Source organism: Mustela putorius, unplaced genomic scaffold (assembly GCF_011764305.1).
Source record: "Mustela putorius furo isolate JIRA1106 unplaced genomic scaffold, ASM1176430v1.1 tig00000585_pilon_pilon_pilon, whole genome shotgun sequence".
In the NCBI taxonomy this organism is placed as follows: Eukaryota; Metazoa; Chordata; class Mammalia; order Carnivora; family Mustelidae; genus Mustela; species Mustela putorius.
Genome location: NW_025421424.1, coordinates 1,056,418 through 1,072,342, shown reverse-complemented (window position 1 = coordinate 1,072,342; position 15,925 = coordinate 1,056,418).

The window sequence follows — 15,925 nt, the reverse complement described above, 5'->3', positions numbered from 1 at the left end:
CATTACGAGCAGCACCTCTGACCTGTATGAGCAACAGCAGCGGCTTGTCTGGATAGGACATGTATGTGTAGTGGGGTAACAGTGCTGGTGATGTCTCAGCAGCAGATCTCTGCAGGAAGCCAGAGCAGGTAAGTTGGAAAATGACAGATTCCATGTGCTAGTTGAGAGTACTGTTTGTCGGCACATAGGAGACAACCACTGGGGAGTCCTGTAAATATTGAGTAAGTGGTGTGTGGTGGTGCTGGGAGTGTGGGTAAACGGCAGTTTAAAGGAAAAGCTAGAAATCCTGAAATCATGCTCCAGGGACGGCCCCAGGAGAGGAGAGAGGAGGTGGACGAACTGAACTACTGTTTTTGTCCCTGGTTTTGCCATCATGGAGAGATATCTTGGGATATCTCCTCCCACCAAATTGTGTACAGAGAGTCACTTTTAATATGATGCCAAAACTTGGTTTTAATCGTGAGATTAGATAAGAAACAACCACATTTGCTGCCTTATCTGCAGTCGTGAGCACGGTGCCTGGCTTATAGCAAGTATTGCATAAATACTTGCTGAATGAAACTGTAGGATATATCACAGGAATGTTGTGGAGGACATTGTCCGTTTCATTGCTTTTTGCCTCCTATATAAATCTCCTCCTGAAAAATGTCTTTTAGAGAAATGTGTTAGCATTAGAACAAGCATTAAAAAAAGATGAAGATTACTTTTCCTTCATTTTTGCCTTAGTTGCAGGAAGCTCGAAGCCTAATTTCAAACCTAACCTATGGCAAATATTTAGGACCTAATGGCCAGTATAACTGTGGTCTTCTCTTCCAGGGTATCACCCTGGATTGGAAGGACGCCAAGGAGGAGAAGGTCAGTTAGGAGGTTGTTGAAGCATTCTGGGTGTGGGTTAACAAGAGAGAAAAGGAGGAAGGTGTTCCCGGCTTGGGCAGCTTGCAGAGGATGCCATTCACCTAGAAGGAGGCTGAGTGGAAGTTACCAAGGTATATATGTTATAAGGGACTTGTGAGGCATCTAAGTAGAAATGCATTCTACATAATTGATTATGTGGGTCAGGAGCTCAGAATGAGTTGGACTAGGAACTATACATGGGACTTTTCTGCACTTAGTTATTAATTGAAACAATAGGCATGGATAAGATTCTTGGGATGAGTGGGGAGAGAAAAAGAGGAGGCTAGGACAGGACTCTAGGAGCCCACCATTTAAGGGAAGGGCAGAGGGAAAGAAACCTGAGAAGGAGAGTGGGAAAGAGCAGCACAGAGATGGGAAAAAAAGAGATATCAAGGAAGCCAAGAGAAGAAAAGTTCCAAGAAGGGAATAGATATCAGTGTCAGATAGGACTGAGAAGTTCAATAATGTACGGATTGAGTGTCCACTGGATTTAACAACAAAGTAATTTTGGATCATTTTAGTGAGAGCAGTCTCAAGGAAATAGTGGGGTGGAAATTAAATAGAAGTGGGCAGCAAAGGGGCTGTCAGCGTAGAATCTTCAAAAAGCTTAGCTGAGAAAAGGAGGTGAATGAGTATAGTGGTACACGGATTTTTTTTTCAGTAAATACAGTACTGAATGTGTTTTCCTTATGATTTTCTTGCCATCATTTTCTTTTTTCTAGCTTACCTTGATTGTAAGAATATGGTACATAATACACATAACATGCAAAATAAGTGTTAATTGATTGCTTGTGTTATCAGCAATGCTCCAGGTCAGGAGTAGGCTATTAGAAGTTAAATTTGGGGGGAGTTAAAAAAGTTATATGTGAATTTAGAACTGCGGATGCTAGGAGGGAGGGGCCGGTGCTCCTAACCCCTTATGTTGTCCATAAGGGGTTCATGAACATGTCCATGTTCATGTGTTTAAATGATAAAGGAAGACTCTAGAGAAGGAAATATTAAAAATATAAGAGACATATATAATATTATATATATAATATATATAATATAAAAGATTAAAAATATAAGAGACAGGATAAAGAGTGAGTGAAGTGCTTAGAAGGGTAGGAAAATATGAAAAATGAACTCAGATGTCATAGTTAGCCTCAGAAGGAAAAAGTATTTTCCATGTTGACAGGAGGAAAAGTAGAAAGACTAGGTATGAATGAAGTTACATTTTTAGTGTGGGAATTTTCTCCTTTAATGTTTTCTTTTTTTCTACCAAATCAGTATGTGTGTGGGAGAGGTGCTGGGCTTGATACTTTTGAAGATTTGAGGACTATAGGAAAGTGAAACATACACAGTATATACAAGATTGGGTAATGAATAGGTAACTAAACACTTTTCTCCAACTGCGTGGTGCATCAGAATCACCTGGAGTGTTTTTTAGAGGCCAGGTTCCGGAGAACCAATGTGTCTTACTAGATCAGGGTGGGGCCAGGACTCTGTGTTTTAAAGATGCATCCCAGGTGCTTCTGATATAGGAGCTCTTCAGATCACACTTTGAGAACTATTGATGAAGAGTCTAGGAGGGCATTATTTTAGTATGGGGGAATTTTTATAAAGATGGAAGAAAATTGCCAGTGGAGAGGAAACAATTAAGACAAAAAGGAATCACTGATAGAGCAAAATCCCTCAGGAGATGGGAGAAGCTGTGATAAAGAAAGGAGGAAGGATCAGCCTTGGACAGAAGTGTCACCGCTCCAATTAAGATCAGCCAGAGGGGCAACTGGGTGGCTCAGTCAGTCAAGTGTCTCCTTTTGATTCATTCAGGTCATGATCTCAAGGTCCTGGCATCAAGGCCCCCTGCCTCAAATCCCTGCTCAGAGGGAGTCTGCTTCTTCCTTTCCCTCTGCCCCTCCCCTTCACTCATGTGCATACTCTCTTCTCTCTCAAATATATAAATAAAATCTTTAAAAAAAAGATCAGCCTAGACAGAAGGGTTGTGTCTTTCATTAAGGGTCACCTGTTCCATTAAGACAGGAAAAGAGGTAAAGATACACATCGAGGCAGGTAAGATTGATAGTTTCACCTTCAATGAATTTTTTTCCCTAGTGATCTGTCCCACAAGCTTGCAAAAGAGAAAAACCATCAGTAAGAATAATGTCAATTATGTATTATATTATAAATATATAATTATATAATTGTAAGTATATAATTATGATTGGATTACGAGGTAGTTTGAATTACCGACAATATGAGCCACAGATTATACTGCTAAACTTATATTGGGGAGAGGGTTAGTAATTTGTGTGCTATAGAGCATGTATGATATCCATCCAACATGTGAGACTAGAACATTGGTTTTCCTTCATGACTTCTCACCAATAAGTCTCTTTCTTCTTGTTATTACTTCAGTGATTGATTAAATTATTTTCTCAAATATCATTTAGAACTCTTCCTGTTGCAAGTGGCTGAAAATTTGATTCAAGCTAGTTTAACAGGAAAAAAGGGGAGAAAGGAATCAATTAGCCCACATCACGGAAAACTTCAGAACTGCCTTGGGCTTAGCTAGGTAGAAGCACAGATAACATTGGTTTCTAAGTAAAAAATGAGCAGAAGACATGAATAGACATTTTCCAGAGAAGACATACAGACGGTTTCTGGTTTCTTTCAAAGCTTCTAGCTTCATCTCTCACTCCACTGCTTTTATTCTCAAACTGGTGACTGCTAGGCTACCTCTGGGTAGACAGTGGCCAAGGCTGTTTTCACTCTTCCCCACTCAGCTTAACTGGAAACAACGTGCTTTTCCCCCCTCTGTGTGAACAGAAATCCTGGGCCTCAAACTCATTTGCCAGATTTGGAACACATCCTTAATTCCTGAAAAAATCATTTCTGACCTTCCCTGGAGTTGAAGGGGAAGTCAAACCCACCCAAACTGTGTGAGCCACGAGGGGTGCACACAGTTCTTCCAAAACTCAGAGAGCTCGTCTTAGTAAAAAAGGGAGAATGGGGGTTGGGGGGACACAAGAGATGCCTTCCATGCCTTTCTCCCTTCTTTCCTCCTTTCATGAATCGACCCCCTATGCACGTTGTCAGGGGGTCCTAGTGAAGTTGCTCACCTTTCAGTAGAGGGAGGTGGGCTTAAATGCTCTCTGTAACTCTTAGAACTCTAATGAAGTATGTCTACCTCTACATCTGTAGTCCTTGTTTAAAACATTTGTTGGCCCTCCATTGGCCATGGAATGATTTGCGGCATCAGTGTCCAATGGTCCACTACTCTAGTGTCTGTGATGTTTTGTAGTCCTGGAACACTGGTGTTTCTGTTGGTGTCATAACATTATTTTGAATTTAAAAAAAAATCTCAATCATTTGTGTCTTGAGACATACCAGAGATAAGCTTCATTAATTTTGAATCAGAATATAGGTGAGCTTGTTTAGAAGGCTGTCTTCTATACTTCCACAAGCTTCAAGCAAAAGAAGAAAGTAGGAATCACAAAGCAAAGTTCTAGGGCAGAAATAATTCTTGTCTATTACAATGACTTTCCAACAGATGGAATATGAACAGAGCACTATTAGTATTAATATGGTATCTGCATTAAAAATCTCTATTTTTATGATGTTAGGAAGTGATGACAAATGAGAAATACTTTTTTAAAAAGATTTATTTATTTATTTTTTGAGAGAGAGAGAGAGCAAACAACATGCCCTGGGGGAAGGTCAGAGGGAGAGGGAGAATGAGAGGAGCAGACTCCCTGCTGAGTAGAGAGTCCCATGAGGGGCTCAGTCTCAGGACCCTGAAATCATGACCTGTGCTGAAATAGATTCAGATGCTTAACTGACTGAGCCATCCAGGCGCCCTGAGAAATACTTCTTCTTTAAAAAAAAAAAAAAAAAAAAAATATATATATATATATATATATATATATCTTGTTACCAATAAAAGAAATTGTTGTTTCTGCAGGGAAACAAAACATTGCCTCCTGCTCCCAAATTTCCTCAAAGTTATTACCCAAGAGATAGGACTGTTTGAAGATAATAGGCTAGAGAAAAATATTTAAGAACAACTTAACAATTATCTCCTTATCATTCCCTTAACCAGTATAGATTCAGAAAGAAGCTTTCAGGGACTGGAGGGTTTTTCACTACCCAATGGTGATATCATTGAGAGACTAAGAACACTTAAAAAAAAAAAAAGATCTCAATTTTATTTCATTTTTAATCCCAATTAAACTTTCTTTATGTGGGGTGCCTGGGTGGCTCAGTGGGTTGAGCCTCTGCCTTTGGCTCAGGTTATGGTCTCAGGGTCCTGGCATCAAGCCCTGCATCAGGCTCTCTGCGCAGTGGGGATCCTGCTTCCCTGTCTCTCTCTGTCTGCCTCTCTGCCTACTTGTGATCTCTCTCTCTGTGAAATAAATAAATAAAATCTTTTTTAAAAAGTTACTTAAACTTTCTTTGGGTAAAGCTAACTTTAAGCAACATTTTATTTTTATATTGGAAAATGCTTAATATGTATTAAGTATATTTATATTTTACTTACAATTATGAATTTTTTTTATTTGAAATGTTTTAAATACTTTGTTTTACTGATTTCTTGTGCTTATTTTAGTAAAATATATACTAAAATACACTGAAATGTTTATTTATTTATTTATTTATTTTTAAAGATTTCTTTAATCTCTACACCCCATGTAGAACTCAAACTCATAACCCTGAGATCAAGAGGTGCAGGCTCTATCAACTGAACTAGCCAGGGGCCCCTTTACTTCAATATTGAAATGACTCTCTAGTTTGCACTGGAGGCCCTTCTGATCAGCCGCCTGTCTATATTTACAGTGTCCCTCACACTGCCCCCATCCCTGGGATAGATGTGCTTATCTCTGCCTCCTTTTCCGAAGAAAGCTTGGATATGGCTACCTCTGTTCTTTTTCTGGAGGCTCCTTCTCCTGTTTCTGCCTGTAATGTTTTCATTGAACAAGAATGACTGGTAGAATGGAATCTTTTTTTTTTTTTTTTAAGATTTTTATTTATTGGGGCACCTGGGTGGCTCATGACCTGCCTTTGGCTCAGGTCATGATCCCAGAGTCCTGGGATTGAGCCCCGCCTCGGGCTCTCTGCTCAGCGGGGAGTCTGCTTCCTCCTCCCTCTCTGCCTGCCTCTCTGCCTACTTGTGATCTCTGTCAAATAAATAAATAAAAAGTTTTTTTAAAAAAGATTTTTATTTATTTATTTGAGAGAGAGCGCACTGAGGAAGAGTGAGAGGGAGAAGATGGTAGAATGGAGTCTTAAAGCAAGTTCGTTTTTGACCCCCGCTGTCTCTTCACATCTGCACAAAGGGGCTATCTCTTTCTTACCCCTAGGAAAGACAAAGGTGGTCCCTCAGAGGTAATAAAAGTACTCCTTTACGCTTTAAATCACAAAATAAAATGGCAATCAAAAATTAAAATGGCAGTCCCGGAGAATTAGAACTTGAACATTGAAATTTCTCCCCTCCTCCGGCTTGGGCTGACTGTGGGCTAGAAGTCTGGAGATTGAAGGTGAAGGAAGAGAAGAGTTCTTGGCTTCTTCTCTTTCTTCCTCTCAACTTCCTTCTTCTCTTCTTCCCTCTTCCTAATCTGTTTCTGCCCCCCTCAGGGTCTGGAGTTTGGGGAGGGACAATAGTAAAGGGGGATTAGGGAGGGGAATTAGCCCAATTCTTGGTTGACCAGTACAGTGGAAATGATCAAACTGGTGCTATCTGGACCTTGCAGCTGGTTAAAGCCAATTGCTCTCTTAGGGACTTCCATGGGTTCCCAAGAGAACTTCCCTTTCCCCACACTTCTGCAGCTGGAGGTATCGAGCAGCAGTTCACCTCCAGCTCACTGCTGAGGCCTCCACCCCTGCAGGAGGTCATTTTGAGCAGAGCCTAAGCAATATCACACTGACTCCCTTTCCCTCTGGGACCTCCCCTGGTCCCCTGGAAGGAAGCATCATTTGCCCAGGTGGACTCCAGGAGAGCAGCTCCTTTGCCACAGCTCCGCCCTCTAGATTTATGTTTCCCAGGTGCATGCCTGGCTACAGTCCTGTGTGCTTCAAACTGCCAGAGACACCCATTAGGCTCTGTAGGTGGTTCCCTCAAAGTCCTGCCCTTTAATTTGAGGTAAGGAACGGATCTCCCTGTCTCTCTTCCTTCACCCCTGGGGAGGGATATAGAATGCTTTATACCCTGTAGTTCTCTCCAAAAAAATCCTTTTTCGGAAGTCTTCCTTTCTCTGATACAGTGGCCTTGCATGCCATCAATGTGGGTGACAACTTAAGAGTTACCTTCTTCTCTTGCCCCGCTTTTTACCACCTGCTTTGAAGGTGTTTGTAGTTTGGTCCTACACATAGCTCTAGAGGCTATCATTTGCATCTCCGGAGGCTTTCATTTACACATCTTGTTACATCCCTAAAGCTCACTTTCATGCCTCTACCTCAATAAAATCTTCACCATCACCCCCAAGGTAGTCATTTTTTACTTCCCTGAGCTGTTTGGTGTGGATCTTCATGCCATTCACATGGCACTATTTTCTACCTTGTATCATAGTTACAGGCATGTTTTAGAGATATTGTGAGTTCAGATCTCCTAGTATGTACAAAATTTATGTTCACACTCTACTGTAGTAAATTAGGCAATAGTATTATATCTTTTTAAATGCACACAGCTCACTTTTAAAATATTGCTAAAAATGTTAACCATCATCTATGCTTTCAGTGAGTTATAATCTTTTTTGCTAGTGAAGGGTCTTTCCTCATTGTTATGGCTGCTGACTGATTGGGAGGTGGTTGCTGAAGGTGGGGTGGCTGTGGCAATTTCGTAAAATAAGCAACACTGGTTTGCCACATTGATTGACTCTTCCTTTCACAGACGATTTCTTGTAGTGTGTGTTGCTGCTTAACAGCATTTTACCCATAGTAGGACTTCTTTCAGAACTGGAGTCAGTCCTCTCAAACTCTGCTGCTGCTTTGTGAATGAAGTTTATGTAATAAATCACAACAATCCTCTGTTGTTGTTTTAACAGTCTTCACAGCATCTTCACCAGGAGTGGACTCTATGTCAAGAAACCACTTTCTTTGCGCATCACAAGAAACAACTCCCCATCCCTTCAAGTCTGATCATGAGATTATAGCAATTTAGTCACATCTTCAGGCTCCACATCTAATCTCGTTCTCTTGCTGTTTCACCACCCTGTAGTTACTTCCTCTACTGAAGTCTTGAACCCCTCAAAGTCATCTATGAGAGTAGGAATCAACTTCTTCCAAACTCCTGTTAATGTTGACATTTTGGCCTCTTACCGTGAACCATGAAAGTTCTTTTTTTTTTTTTTTTTTAAGGATTTTATTTTTTTATTTGACAGAGAGAGAGATCACAAGTAGGCGGAGAGTCAGGCAGAGAGAGAGAGAGAGAGAAGCAGGCTCCCGCTGAGCAAAGAGCCCGATGCGGGGCTCGATCCCAGGACACTGAGATCATGACCTGAGCCGAAGGCAGCGGCTTAATCCACTGAGCCACCCAGGCGCCCCAACCATGAAAGTTCTTACTGGTATCGAGAAGGATGAATCTTTTCCAGAAGATTTTCCTTTGACTTTGCCCAGTTCCATCAGCTATGGTCTTATGAAATGTATTTCTTAAATAATAGGTCTCAAAAGTTGAAATTACTCTTTGACCCATGGGCTGTAGAATGGATGTTATGTTAGCTGTCATGAAAACGGTCTTAATCTTATACATCTCCACTGAAGCTCTTGGGAACTCAGGTGCATTGTCAATAAGCAGTAATATTTTTAAAGGAATCTTTTTTTCTGAGCAGTAGTCCTCAACAGTGGACTTAAAATATTCAATAAACCATGTTGTAAACAGATATGCTGTCAGCCAGGCTTTGTTTCTCCCTTTATAGTGCATGGGCAGAGCAGATTTACCATAGTTCTTACGGGCCTTAGGATTTTCAGAATGGTAAGTGAGCCTTTGGAAAACAGTGTGGAGATTCCTTAAGAAATTAGAAATAGAGCTTCCCTATGATCCTGCCATTGCACTAATGGGCATTTACCCCAAAGAATCAGAGGTAGTGAAAAGAAGGCCATCCATACCCCAATGTTCATAGCAGCAATGGTCACAGTCGCCAAACTGTGGAAAGAATCAAGATGCCCTTCACCGGACAAGTGGATAAAGAAGATGTGGTCCATATACACTATGGAGAATTATGCCTCCATCAGAAAGGATGTATCAACTTTTGTATCAACATGGACGGGACTGGGAGAGATTATGGTGAGTGAAATAAGTCAAGCAGAGGGAGTCAATTGTCAAATGTTTTCACTTATTTGTGGAGCATAAGAAATAACATGGAGGACATGGGGAGCTGGAGAGGAGAAGGGAGTTGGGGGAAATTGGAGGGGGAGATGAACCATGAGAGACTGTGGACTCTGTGGAACTAACCGAGGGTTTTGGAGGGGAGGGGTATTGGGGGTTGGGTGAACCTCGTGGTGGGTATTATGGAGGGCATGTATCGCATGGAGCATGGGGAATGGTACATAAACAATGAATTCTGGAACACTGAAAAGAAATTTTAAAATAAAAATTAAAAAAAAAAAAAAGAATGGTAAGTGAGCATCACTTTCAACTGAAAGTCACCAGCTGTATTAACCTCTACCAAGAGTGTCAGCTTGTCCTTCGAAACTTTGAAAGCAGAAATTGACTTCGCTCCAGTTACCAAAGTCCTAAATGGCATCTTCTTCTAATATAAGGCTGTTGGTCTACATTGAAAATCTGTTGTTTAGTGTAGCCACCTTTGTTAATTATCTTAGCTGGATCTTCTAGAAAACTTGTTGCATCTTCTACATAGTACCTGCTGCTTCATATTGCACTTTTATGTTATGCAGACAGCTTCTTTCCTTAAACCTTATGAACCAATCTCTACTAGCTTCACACTCTTTTTCTGCAGCTTCCTCACCTCTCTCAGCCTTCATAGAATTGAAGAGAAGCAGGACCTTGCTCTGGATATGGCTTTGGCTTTCAACATGCCCTCCTTACCAAGCTTAGTCATTTCTAACTTTTTTTTTAATGTGGTCAGAATGTACAACCAACATTTTTAAAAAATATTTTATTTATTTGAGAGAGAGAGAGTGTGAGAGAGAGAAGGAGAGGAGAGAAGGTCAGAGGGAGAAGCAGACTCTCCACGGAGCTGGGAGCCCGATGAGGGACTTGATTCCGGGACTCTGGGATCATGACCTGAGCCGAAGGCAGTTACTTAACCAACTGAGCCACCCAGGTGGCCCCCATTTCTAACTTTAGATTTAAAGTGAGAGACATGTGATTCTTCCTTTCACTTGAACACTGAAAATCCATTGTGGGGTTATTAATTGGCCTAATTTCAATATTGTTGTGTCTCAGGGAATAGTGAGGCCTGAGGAGAGGGAGAAAGATGGGGGAATGCTTAGTAGGTGGAACAGTCAGAACACATACAATATTTATAGATTAAGTTTGCCATCTTATCTGGGTGTGATTTATGATACCCCAGAACAATTACAATAATAACACTGAAGATCACTGACAATGGATCACCATAACCAATTTAATAGTAATGGAAAAGTTTGAAATATTGCAAGAATTACCAAAATGTAACAGAGAAATGACACAAATGCTGTTGGAAAAATGACACCAACAGACTTGCCACAAACCTTCAGTTTGTAAAAACAAAATATCTGTGAGACATAATAAAATGAGGTATGTCTGTATTTGTGTGCACTTATTTCCACCAAAAATTTGTAAGTTCCTTAAGGGTAGAGACCATGCATCTTTCTTTTTTTTTTGTTTTGTTTTGTTTAGATTTTATTTGTTATTTGACAGAGAGAGATCACAAGTAGGCACAGAGGCAGGCAGGGGGCGGGGAAGCAGGCTGCTTGCTGAGCTGAGAGTCTGATGTGGGGCTTGATTGCAGGACCCTGAGACCATGACCTGAGCTGAAGGCAGAGACTCAACCCACTGAGCCACCCAGCTGCCCCACATCTTTTGTTTTTATATCACTGAAGTCTTACCCGTAATGTGTGGCTATTATTTGTTATAAATACAAATGGATTGCTCAATATTGCTTGTATTATAAAGTCTTGGAAAGCAGGCAGTATCTTCAGTTCAACTTATTTTTATTGAATATGTGCTGTTTCAAGCACTATGCCCAATAGAGGATACAGGCATCGACAAGACATAGCCCTGTCTAGGAGGAGCTCATAATTATCACAGGAGGCTGGTATATTACAAAAAATTACATGAACCCCCAATAAAGTTGTGATATAAAGGTTGTGCACAGGAAGGAGTAGTTAATTCTAACTAGAAGGCCTGGGGAAGTCTTCATGAAGTTGGAACTATCTGAAAAAATTTTAAATAGGGCTATAATTTACATATCATAAAATTCACCCTTTTAAAGTACACAATTCAGTGATTTTTAGTATGTTCACGAAGTTGTGCAACCATCACTACTAATTCCTGAATATATTCATTACCCCCAAAGGAAATCTCAAACTCATTAGCAGTCATTCTCCATTCCTCCCCTCCCCTAGCCCCTTGCAACAACTGATCTACTTTTTCTATGGATTAACCAATTATAGACATTTAATATAAATGGAATCATATAATATGTAGCCATTTTGTGTCTGGTTTATTTCACCTAGCATAGTGTCCTTAAGGTTAATTCACACCGTAGCACATAACAGAATTCTCTTCCTTTTTAAGGTGGAATAATATTCCATTGTGTATAAATACCACTTCATCCATCAATAGGTTATTTCCATTTTTTTGGCTATTGTTAATAATACTGTTACAAACATAGGTGCACAAATATCTGTTCAAGTCCTTGCTTTCAGTTCTTTTTGAATGGATACCCAGAAGTGGAATTGCTGGATCATATGGTAATTATATGTTTAACTTTTTTGAGGAACTGCCATAATATTTTCTATAGTACCTACACCATTTTACATTCCCACCAGCAATGCACAAGTGATCCAATTCCTCCACATCCTTGCTAACACTTATATTCTGTTTTGTTTTCATTTTTGTTTATTTATAATAACCATCTTAATGAATGTGAAGTGGTATTTTATTGTGGTTTTGGTTTGCATTTCCCTAATGACTAGTGATGTTGAGCATCTTTACATGTGTTTATTGGCCATTTGCATATATTCTTTGAAGAAAAATATATACAAGTCAAAAAGTTCATTTTCAAATTCTGTTGTTTGGGTTTTTTGTTGTTGAGTTGTAGGAGTTCTTTATATATTCTGGATATCAGTTGCCTTATTAGATATATGATATGAAAATATTTTCTCACATTCTGTGCGTTATTTTTTCACTCTGCTGATGATGCCTCTTGATATACAAATGTCTTGAATTTTGATGAAGTCCAATTTATTTATTTTTCTTTTGTTGCCTGCACTTTTGGTGTTATATATGAGAATCACTTTGGAAATGCTACTGTGTTTGGGAGAACAGTGATTGCAATTAGTCCTTAGAACATGTGTGCATTAATGTATTGGTCTTTTTCCAGCCTTGGCCAGTTGTAGAAGAGAGAGAGGGAGTTACCTGAAGGAGAGGCCAGGGTCAGATATTACAATGAGTGAAGGGATATTTGCCAATATTGGACCAACAGCTGTCTGACCAGAAAAAGGGGAAGAGCTGCTAGCAGCGGAAACAGATGCATTGAGAAGAGGAAGCACTAACATTACGTAGTTCACAATTTGAACCAAACTTAGATGAAATGGCTGTACTGAAGTGGGGAAAGCAAATGCCATGAAAAAAACTGCACAGTGCTTTTAAATAATATTGCATGCAGTCTTCTCCTTGGCTCTGTTCTGTGAATTAGGGAAGCATGCCATGTGTGAAAGCATTATAGAAGTGCTATATAAGATTGTATTTTGTTTACTACGTGTGTAAAATGAGAGCATAAGAAGTTGGATGAAGGAGGGAAGTAGTAGATATGGAAATGCATTACTCAGATTTCCCTTCCAGGAAAGACTTACTGCCCAGCTGCAAGGAGTGTCATCAAAAGGAGCCTCCAGCTATTAGGTCCTTCTCATTCTGCCTCAGCTACAGAGGCCACTCTTCCCCTGAGGTTGTGCCCTTCTGTGTGCAGTCTCCGTTTGATGACTGAAAGAGGTCAGGTGATTTTTGACCCAATGTGGGTCCCCCATGTGGATAATGTTTGCTATAAAGCTCTCTAATGGGGTGGCAAAAGTCTCCTCGGGTCTGTACTGCAGTTTAACTTCTTTTAGTCCCCTTTCTGCTCCCTCCCTTGCCCAAGTGTTGACCCCTGATAATCACCTTATACCTGAACTGCAACTCAACATCTGCTTCTAGAGAACCCAGCCTGTGATGAGGGACATTAGTGATGATCTAATCTGTACTCTTTTTTAAATAATGGAAGTTATTTTTTTCTAAATTCAAAATTATCCTCAGTTCTTATAGAATGCGGTAAATATTTAAATAGAAAGAAAAAAATCACTTGTAATGTTGTCCACTGTCTTTGGAAACCACTTCTCACTGGGTTAAGTAACTATTCTAACATTTGCATGTATCATAATTTACTTATGCCTTGAATGATTATTATTGTTTCTTTTTTTTTTTTAGTTTTTCATCAACATAAATAATGCTACAATGAATGTCTTTGTGCATAAAGTTTTTATGTGTCCTGAATTGTTTTCTTGGGATAGATTCCCAAAATTACTGAGTGAAAGGGTGTGCCATTTTAAAGGCTCTCATTGGATAGTTTTTCCAGGGGTTGAACCAGCTTTTACTATTATCAACAGAGTACAATAGGGCAATGGGATGCCCATTTCAGTGATTTTTTTCCCTTTCATTTCATAGATGAGATAATTACTACTTACATAGCCATTTGTGACAGTACAGAGTCTCCTGAATCTTAAATTAAATTAGTTCTCTTTTGCCCAAATGTCTATAAAACCCCAAAATGCACAGTAACTCTTCTCATGAGCTTACCAGTGTTCTTTATTCTCATGCATGGAATGCTAACCCTCAGAGGATGTTTTTGTGGGGAAAGAGGTATAGGTGTGATGGTAAATGCACAAAGCTTCCTCCCTGGGAAGCAGTTAGAGACCAATCACAAGGGTGTGGCCCTGAAAAGAACTAGCTGGGCAGACACTGCAGCAGGGGACGGGCATCCCTGGACTAGGTGAGTCCCCTTGTTTCTGTCATGGTGCTGTGTACATGAGGTAACAATGGACCCAAAACAGAAGAAAACTTGGGACACCCACACGGTGGTGTTATTTCACTTTAAAAAATGGTGATATTGGGGCGCCTGCGTGGCTCAGTGGGTTAAGCCTCTGCCTTCAGCTCAGGTCGTGATCTCAGGGTCCTGGGATCAAGCCCCACATCAGGCTCTGCTCAGTGGGGAGCATGCTTCCCTCTCTCTCTCTGTCTGCCTCTCTGCCTACTTGTGATCTCTCTCTCTCTGTCAAATAAATAAATAAAATCTTAAAAAAAAAAAAAGGAGATATTCTCTAACACTGATCCATAGCCTTTTCTTTTTACTTACTATATCATAAATTCTCCATGTCATTAAATATGTCCGTACATGATTTAATTATGTTTCATCAGGCTAAATAAATTCACGAGGAAACGGATGTGCAGAAAAGTTCTACAAACTTGTACAGGTGCCACAAGTAAGTGGAGGAACTCTTACTGAGCTGTAGTCGCTTCTGACTCCAAAACCCATGATTTTCACTGTACTATGTTAACACTCCAGGCACAAAAAATTAAGCCCAACACCAACCCTGTTCTTTTGATTCTTGGCAGAAGCTCTGTGGAGTGGGGTGTCTCTATAAGAAAGCAGAGTGATAGAAACGCAGCCCAACCACCATCCCCCTGAAATATTCTTGTCCCTTTACAGTTAACAAACTTTAGAGCAATTTAAATTCATTTCAGTCACTTACCTATTAGGCACTGGGAACACAAAGATAAACAGGGATGCCAGTTTAAACAGCTGTATCTGCCTCAACATATTCCAAAAGTGAGGGCAAAGGGGACACAAGTTCAGGTCTGGCACCCTATGTGCCTATGACACACTCACAACCCAAACAGAGAGCAATACTGTTCCTCCCATGTGTATGTACTGCTTCTGCCAGAGACATGGGGCCTAATTAGAGTGGCACACATTTGTTCATAGGTTAGCTTCCTTGTGATACCAAAGAAAGCCTTTCTCTCTGGTTTTAGTGATGAAGATACCAATTGCATTTCCTCCCCATCATCTGCTAATGCTTTCTGAGTCCCCAGTTCAGACGGGACAGAGAATTTGCCTCTCAGAGAGGATGCCTCTGATACCCACTAGAGGGCACTTGATGCTGATTCTGGGCAAAGGGCCGTTGTGTGTGTGGGGGGGGGGGATTTGGAACTCCACCTTCTGTGATCACTGGCCGTCAGATTTACAAAAAGCTCCAGGCACTTGGTTTGTTTGTTCTAGAGAATGGTTGGAGAGTGTTTCCTGGGCCAGCTAGGAGAGGAGGAGAGAGTGGTGGGAGCATTCCCTGCCCGCTTGGCTCTTCGTAACGCCCCTTCCCTTGCCTTCCAGCCAGGACCCATCCCTTCAGGGCAGCAGGCCTTCCAGAGAGTGGAGGCAGAAGGGTGTCACCTGCCTTCCAGAGCAATAACTGTGCACAATGCCATTCAGAGCCTGCGGTGTTTGGAGGAGTAGATTAACCATGGAGGGGTTGTGAGAACTCCCAGTTCAGAACACAAAAGAAGAAAGAACAGAACATTGAGATGCAAAGATTTATGAGGGAGAAAGAGTCGCTAAGAAAAGGAAATTGGAAACCAAGGAAGCAGAATATTCAAAAGACAGCCATGCACCATGCATAACAATGAAGCTTCCATGACTCCCTTTGGCTCAGGTCGGTTTCCTTAATAATTTATATAGCAACTCTCCTTCATCTGCCAACAGGTGGGTGTGGGAGCTTTGCTAATGTTTCCTCATTGCTCCTTTTGCTATCTCCGAGAGGAAGGTCAGGGTGTCCAGAAGGCTTTCCTTTGGGTATCCAGATGGAG